At 40.5% G+C, this 6,893-nt stretch overlaps 4 non-coding genes across 4 annotated transcripts; 3 read left to right on the top strand and 1 right to left on the bottom strand.

Moving 5' to 3' along the window:
• The first annotated feature begins 1,622 nt into the window (after positions 1 to 1,622).
• Positions 1,623 to 1,694, top strand: trnag-ucc. The gene has a single exon. It is a non-coding gene; the product is annotated as a tRNA-Gly (tRNA).
• Positions 1,695 to 3,105: 1,411 nt separating this feature from the next.
• trnaq-cug lies at positions 3,106 to 3,177 on the top strand. The gene has a single exon. It is a non-coding gene; the product is annotated as a tRNA-Gln (tRNA).
• A 1,090-nt stretch (positions 3,178 to 4,267) lies between these two features.
• Positions 4,268 to 4,339, top strand: trnaq-cug. Its single transcript has one exon. It is a non-coding gene; the product is annotated as a tRNA-Gln (tRNA).
• Positions 4,340 to 6,613: 2,274 nt separating this feature from the next.
• On the bottom strand, positions 6,614 to 6,685 carry trnat-cgu. The gene has a single exon. It is a non-coding gene; the product is annotated as a tRNA-Thr (tRNA).
• Between the last annotated feature and the right edge of the window lie 208 nt (positions 6,686 to 6,893).

Raw genomic sequence — 6,893 nt, 5'->3', positions numbered from 1 at the left:
TACTTGCTTGCACCTGTTAAAAGACGTGCAGCAGCATTTTGTACAAGCTGAAGACGAGCAATGGAGGACCCGCTAGCCACCATATAAAGTGCATTACAGTAATCCAGCCGAGTGGTCAGAAAGGCGTGGATTACTATCGCAAAGTTTTGTCTCTGAAGGACTGGTTTAATTTTTGCTAGCTGCCTTAACTGAAAAAAAGCTAGACTTCACCACAGCTTTAATCTGGCTGTCAAATTTAAGGTCTGAGTCCACTTTTACAACCACACTTTTTACAATTGGCTTGCGATACTGCGCCAAAGAACCCAGATCAACTTGGGAGGAGGTCAGAGAAGTGGCACCAAAGACCATGACTTTGGTCTTTTTTTCATTAAAATTTAGAAAATTTAAGGACATCCAAGCCTTAATGTCCTGTAAACACTGTAGCAGTGGGTTAACAGTGTTAGAATCAGATTTTTTTGAGGGTGACATAAATCTGGCTGTTTTCTGCATAACAATGAAAAGAAATGCCATGTTTCCTGAGAATAGAGCCAAGTGGGAGTAGATAGAGAAAAAATAAAAGAGGGCCCAGTACCGAGAACTGTGGGACCCCACATGAGAGAGGAGTAGTGGCCAACACAGAAAGTCCGATGTGACAGGTAGGACCTGAACCACTCCAGTGCTGTGCCACTGAAGCCCACCCACTGCTCCAAACGAGCAATCAGGATTTCATGGTCCACTGTGTCAAATGCAGCAGTCATATCTAAAATTACAAGAACAACACAGTGACCAGAGTCAGTAGCTAAAAAAATATCATTAAAAACTCTTAAAAGTGCTGATTCTGTGCTGTGCGATGGTTTAAAACTGGATTGGAACATTTCGAGAGTAGTTTGTTCATTAAAAAAGTCCATGAGCTGGGAATATACAATCTTCTCTAAGATTTTAAAGACGAAAGGCAATCTGGGGATAGGCCTAAAATTAGACAAAATAGTAGGATCCAGCCCAGGTTTCTTTAATAAAGGCAGCACAACTGCATGTTTAAGATTCACATGGACTACTCCAGAAGACAGGCTGCTGTTAATAACTGTGAGACAGGATGGCCCAACAGTGGTAAAAATCTCCTTAAAAAATTGAGATGGGATAGTATCAGCTGGAGAACCCGAGGGCTTCAGATGACCCACAATGTCCTGCAGAAAAGGCAGGGTCACAGGCTCAAAGGTGTCAAACACAGCAGGGCAGGGGACAAACACCGAAGGGTCGGAAGCAGAATGTGAAATAGGTGCTCTGGTCTAAGGAGCTCCAAATTTAGACTTAATTGAACATATTGAAAATATTTCCACAATGTTGACCCAATTACAATTTCATTGTAGGTCTGCTGTGTGTTCTTAAAATGGTGCTTTCTGCTGTAAACTTCTTTTTTGTGTCAATACGGCTCTGTTTCTTTTTTTTAAGTACATACTTGGCCTACATTTTGAAATGCATGCAGGTATACATGCATACAGTGGTATGTATGTGTTTAGGAACCCATGCTTCAGTTGACTAAAAAGAGGAATTTAAACAATCATCTTTTGGAAAATTATCTGAATACCTTAATTTAACAAAAAAAGGACAAATCCAACCTTTAAGGACATTAACTGTGTTCTCCAGCGATGGTGGTATAGTGGTGCGCATAGCTGCCTTCCAAGCAGTTGACCTGGGTTCAATTCCCAGCCATCGCAGCAGTTTTCATTTTGTGGTTACTTGCTTTATTTGTCAAGAAGTAACCAGAAAGGTTACTTGTCCAATTTCAATTTACAATCAATGTACTAAGGCAGCGCACTACGATTTGCACTTTGCCCGTGTCTGGTAACTACTACTAACCAATTGAAACGTTTATGAACATTTGTCCAAACAGGTATAGCACTGCTTTTTGTATTATCTCATAGGTACTGGAAGCCACCAGTCTAGACCAATGTATCTCTTAGTATTTATTTTCAGTCTGTGTTACAAGATTTGCAGTGAAAGTTGTGTTGTCCAGTATTTACAGGTTTTGAAGCCATATACATTTATACAACATTAATATTACATGTTTTACCCAGATTTCTTCTTTTATGCAGTTATATTTCAATATCCTTGTTGGGGTTATCCCAAAAGGATTAATAAAGATATCTCAGAAAAAATTGCAGTAGCTTTCATTGTGTGGTTACTTGCTTTATTTGTCAACCTGATTTGATAAAGTATTAGATCTCTGTTATGGTACAAATAAGGGAGCATATCTATCAATCAATCAAGCTGCCTCCACGAGGATCCTCAGACACAGGCAGCGCACTACGATTTGCACTTTGCCCGTGTCTGGGACTGCTACTAATCAAATGAAAAGTTTTTGAACATTTTTGAGAACAGGTATATCACTGCTTTTCAGGTTGTTGTGGCCGAGTGGTTAAGGCGATGGACTAGAAATCCACTGGGGTCTCCCCGCACACGTTTGAACCCTGCCTACAATGAATGGATCTCTTTAAGAATGGTAGCAAACCAATGACACATAGCATAATAAAATGACAGATGTGCCTTCATGAACAATATTTGTTATCTCATAGGTACTGGAATCAACTCGTCACCACAAATATATCTCTTATCCTTTATTTTCAGTCTGTTTTACAAGATTTGCACTAAACATTGTATATTCCAGCAGAAAGGCAACAGGTGTGTTACTTTTTTCCCGTGGATGAGCCCCGAACAAACCTTGAATTTGTTTTTAATAAACACACACACACACACACACACACACACACGTATACACACACAATCACACACGTACACACACACACCCCTGGGTCCCAGGGACCCAAATGGTGAGGCTGCGGCCTTGTCAAGGGCAGTAGAAAGATGACATCGAACAAGGATGGCATAATAAATGATGACCCGAAGAATGAGATCACGATGGCATTTGACATGAAATGAAAGCGGTAGGCTAGTACAAAAGGTCACATAAACGAAACATGTCCCTGTGACCCAAAGGACAATACAAGGGTTAAGTTGGCCAGTAATTGTTGCTTTTTTATCTTCGTTGTGGTTGTTGTGTGCCTTCAATAGCACAAATGTGGATATTGTGAAAAAAACTGCTTAGCAAATCCTTGCAACACATGTAAAGGTTCCATGGTGTAATGGTTAGCACTCTGGACTCTGAATCCAGCAATCTGAGTTCAAGTCTCAGTGGAACCTGTTTTTAAGCCACAGCACAGGTGAAAAAAAGTTTAAAGTAAGCTTACAGGTTTAATGTCCTTGGCCATTTAGACTGTAAGCAGTATGTTAGTGGGGGCATGTTGAGGAGTCACCTGGTTGTTTATGGAACTGGATGGAGCTCCAAATTTGACAGTATCGACTGGAGGTGATAGGCTTTGAGTTACATAGGGGATACACACTTTGCATTCAGCCTCGTAATCACCATAAAAATTAAGTATCACTGAAATTTGAACTTGTGTTGCTGCAGTCAGAGTATGCAGTGCTCATCCTGAATGGGCCACTATAGTGCACCATAATAGCTTGTTGAATGGTCTATTAGCTTTGGAACCAACCTTTCCCCACAGCTTTCAATTGTCAGATATGGACCTTTTACAAAGTCCAGTTGCCCTTGGCCTAGTTGTGATCTTTTGGGGTAATAACATGGACCATGAACCAAAACGGACACATCTGGACTCAATGTGGGGATTGTACGGCAATATTTGACACGTTTAGACCATGAAGACAGTTATCAGTCTATTTCCCCTCTGGCAGGGACATTTCTGGAATCAGGTGGACATTGTGGACAGAAACATTGGTGGATCTTGATTTGGCCTGTATTGCACACTGCCTTCACAACCCGCGCAATGTATTGCCATTGTCAAGCACATTGCCACCCTAGTGACTTTCTGACAACTAGCATTTTTTTCTGGTACTAATGTCTAAGACATTACTTTGGGAATAAAGAATTTAGCACTTCTCTTTATTTTAAAGGACATGAATGTGCGCAAGAACCGCAATTGCAAGTAAAGTGTTTTGTGAGCATCTTTATTGTCAACACATGTAAAGCTACCATGTGTTTGTACACAGTAGAACTATCTACTGCTGTATTCACTGTCTGTGGCAAGTCCTTTAAAACCTGTTCTTGACTTGCTTTTTCCCACATCCTCTGAACGCTTAGTTAACTGAAGGACTTAAGTTGGCCAATAATTGTTGCTTTTTCGTCTTTGTTGTGATTGTTGTGTGCCTTCAATTTCATACATGTGGCTATTGTGTTAAGAACTGTCTAGCCAACCCTTGCAAAAGTTTCAAGGGTTCCATGGTGTAATGGTTAGCACTTTGGACTCTGAATCCAGCGATCTGAGTTCAAATCTCGGTGGAACCTGGTTTTTAAGCCACAGCACAGGTGAAAAAGATCAACCTTTCATCTTTCCACATCTAGTTTAAGCAAGCTTACAGGTTTAATGTCCTTGACCATTTAGACTGTAAACAGTACGGTGGTGGGGGCATGTTGAGGAGTCACCTGGTTGTTAATGTAACTTGAAGGAGCTCCGAATTTGACAGTATTGACTGGAAGTGATAGGCTTTGAGTTACATGGGGGATACACACTTTGCATTCAGTCTCATAATCACCATAAAAATTAGGGATCACTCAAATTTGAACTTGTGTTGCTGCAGTCAGAGTATACAGTGCTCATCCTGAATGGGCCAGTATAGTGCATCAGAATAGCTTGTTGAATGGTCTGTTAGCTTTTGAACCCCCCTTTCCCCACAGCTTTCAATTGTCAGATACGGGTGGGGGAGTGGTCACTGAGTCCAAACCTTTCTGTGTAAAAAAAACAACTAAAGAAGTCTCTTGGATGGGAGACAAAACTTCTGCGGAGGACCTTTTACCAAATCCAGTTGCCCTCGGCCTAGTTGTGAACTTTTGGGGTCATAGCATGGATCAGGACCCAAAACGACACATCTGGACTCAATGTGGGCATTGTATTGCAATATTTGACACGTTTAGACCATGGAGACAGTTAGCAGTTTATTTCCCATCTGGTAGGGATATTTGTGGACTCAGTTGGACATATTGAAGATAATTGCACAATGTTGACCCAATTGTCAGTCTATTTCGCTTCTGGCAGGGACATTTCTGGATTCAGGTGGACATTGTGGACAGAAACATTGGTGGATCTTGATTCCCACCATAGGATTTGGCCTGTATTGCACATTGCCTTCACATCCCGTGCAATGTATTGCCATTGTCAAACACATTGCCAACCTGGTGACCTTCTTCCATGTCTCCATAAACGCCCATATATTTGGGCTGACAGTTGAGAAACCTTCCCTTGTTAACTATGACATGGATAACTGAGAACCTACTATATCATGACATGTTTAATTTACTATGTTATAATTTTTTAAACAGGTCCTACTGAAAATCTGATTTGAAACAGGTGTAGCACTGCTTTTCAGGTTGTTGTGGCCGAGTCGTTAAGGTGATGGACTAAAAATCCATTAGGGTCTCCCTGTGCAGGTTTGAATCCTGCCGACCTAGAGAAGCATTCTTTAAGAGTGGCAGCAAACCAATGACACATCCCAGTACAGTGAACCCTCGTTTATCGCGGGGATTACGTTCCAAGAAGAACCCTTGATTAGCAAAATCTGTGAAGTAGTAACCTTTATTTTTTTTCAATTGTTATATGATGAAATACTCCATAAAACATTGAAACCAAAGAACAAAACCTTTTTACAGGCCCAAGCATTTGTTTAACAAATAAAAGTACTGTATAAACTTTTTTTTACAAATAACTACTATACTGTAAAATAATAATTGTAATCATCAATACGAACTGAAGGCTTCAAATGTCAGAGATCAGCACCGCCCCCCCGCGACCAGAGTCATTGGATTAGAACGGGAGTAAATTAAAAATGATTATTAAAAAATACAAAGTACAGGAGGAAAAATAGTGACTCCCGTGTATTTCACTGCACTTCTGACTGAGCCGCTGCATCCTGACTCCGCTCTGAAGCGTTTTTTTCTTCTAAAGTACAGGTGTGTTTTTTCGAGAGCAGAACATCGTTATCAGTAGTTGTTGTCGCTCTTTTTTCTTACAAACCGACATGCCACAATTGATTATATTTGAGTTGCAAATCAGTGAAGCAGCAAGACCGTGAAAGGTGAACCGCGATATAGCGAGGGTTCACTGTATACCAAATTGCAAATGTGCCTTCACGAACAATATTGTGTTACCTCATAGGTACTGGAAGCCACCAGTCTCCACCAATATATTTCTTTTCAGTCTGTTACAAGATCTGCAGTGAATTTTGTATTGTCCAGCAGAAAGGCAAGAAAAAAGTTTAAAAAACTAAAAATCTTCAGGGGATGTAGCTCAGTGGTAGAGCGCCTACTTTACATGTATGAGGACCTGGCATCTCCAGCAGGTATTATGGTAGAGTCTTTGTAAGAGCTATTACCTCCAGTGGTAATCTGACTGATAGACAGCACAACAAGGACTTTAAATGTACATGTTACTATTTGCAGTATTTATTGACTGTAGTGTAATATATTTATTTGTTCTATTTTACAGTTTCATGGGTGTTACAGCAGATGCTTTTTAAGCATTGACAGACTTGACATATACTTACTGCTCATACAAAGCATAGCAATTATCAGAGAATGGTTTCGATCCATCGACCCCTGGGTTACGGACCCAGCACGCTTCCGCTGCGCCACTCTGCTGTTCATGCTCAGGGGCTGGAAAAAAAAGCCGAAATATGTTGGTCAAAGGCAGAAAGGAAATGTTCATTTGTGGCCATTAACGACAAAAAGATAAACTTGAAGAATAAAAAAAAATATTATGCATTGTCATGTTTTCCTGTATTGAGTATCATTGCCAAACATAACACCATACCTTTTGACAGTGAGAAGTAATACCCTGTCTCCTTCG

Source organism: Etheostoma cragini, unplaced genomic scaffold, assembly GCF_013103735.1.
Source record: "Etheostoma cragini isolate CJK2018 unplaced genomic scaffold, CSU_Ecrag_1.0 ScbMSFa_257, whole genome shotgun sequence".
NCBI lineage: Eukaryota > Metazoa > Chordata > Actinopteri > Perciformes > Percidae > Etheostoma > Etheostoma cragini.
Note: the sequence above shows the minus strand (reverse complement) of the source record. Positions and strands in the feature narration are given on the sequence as shown.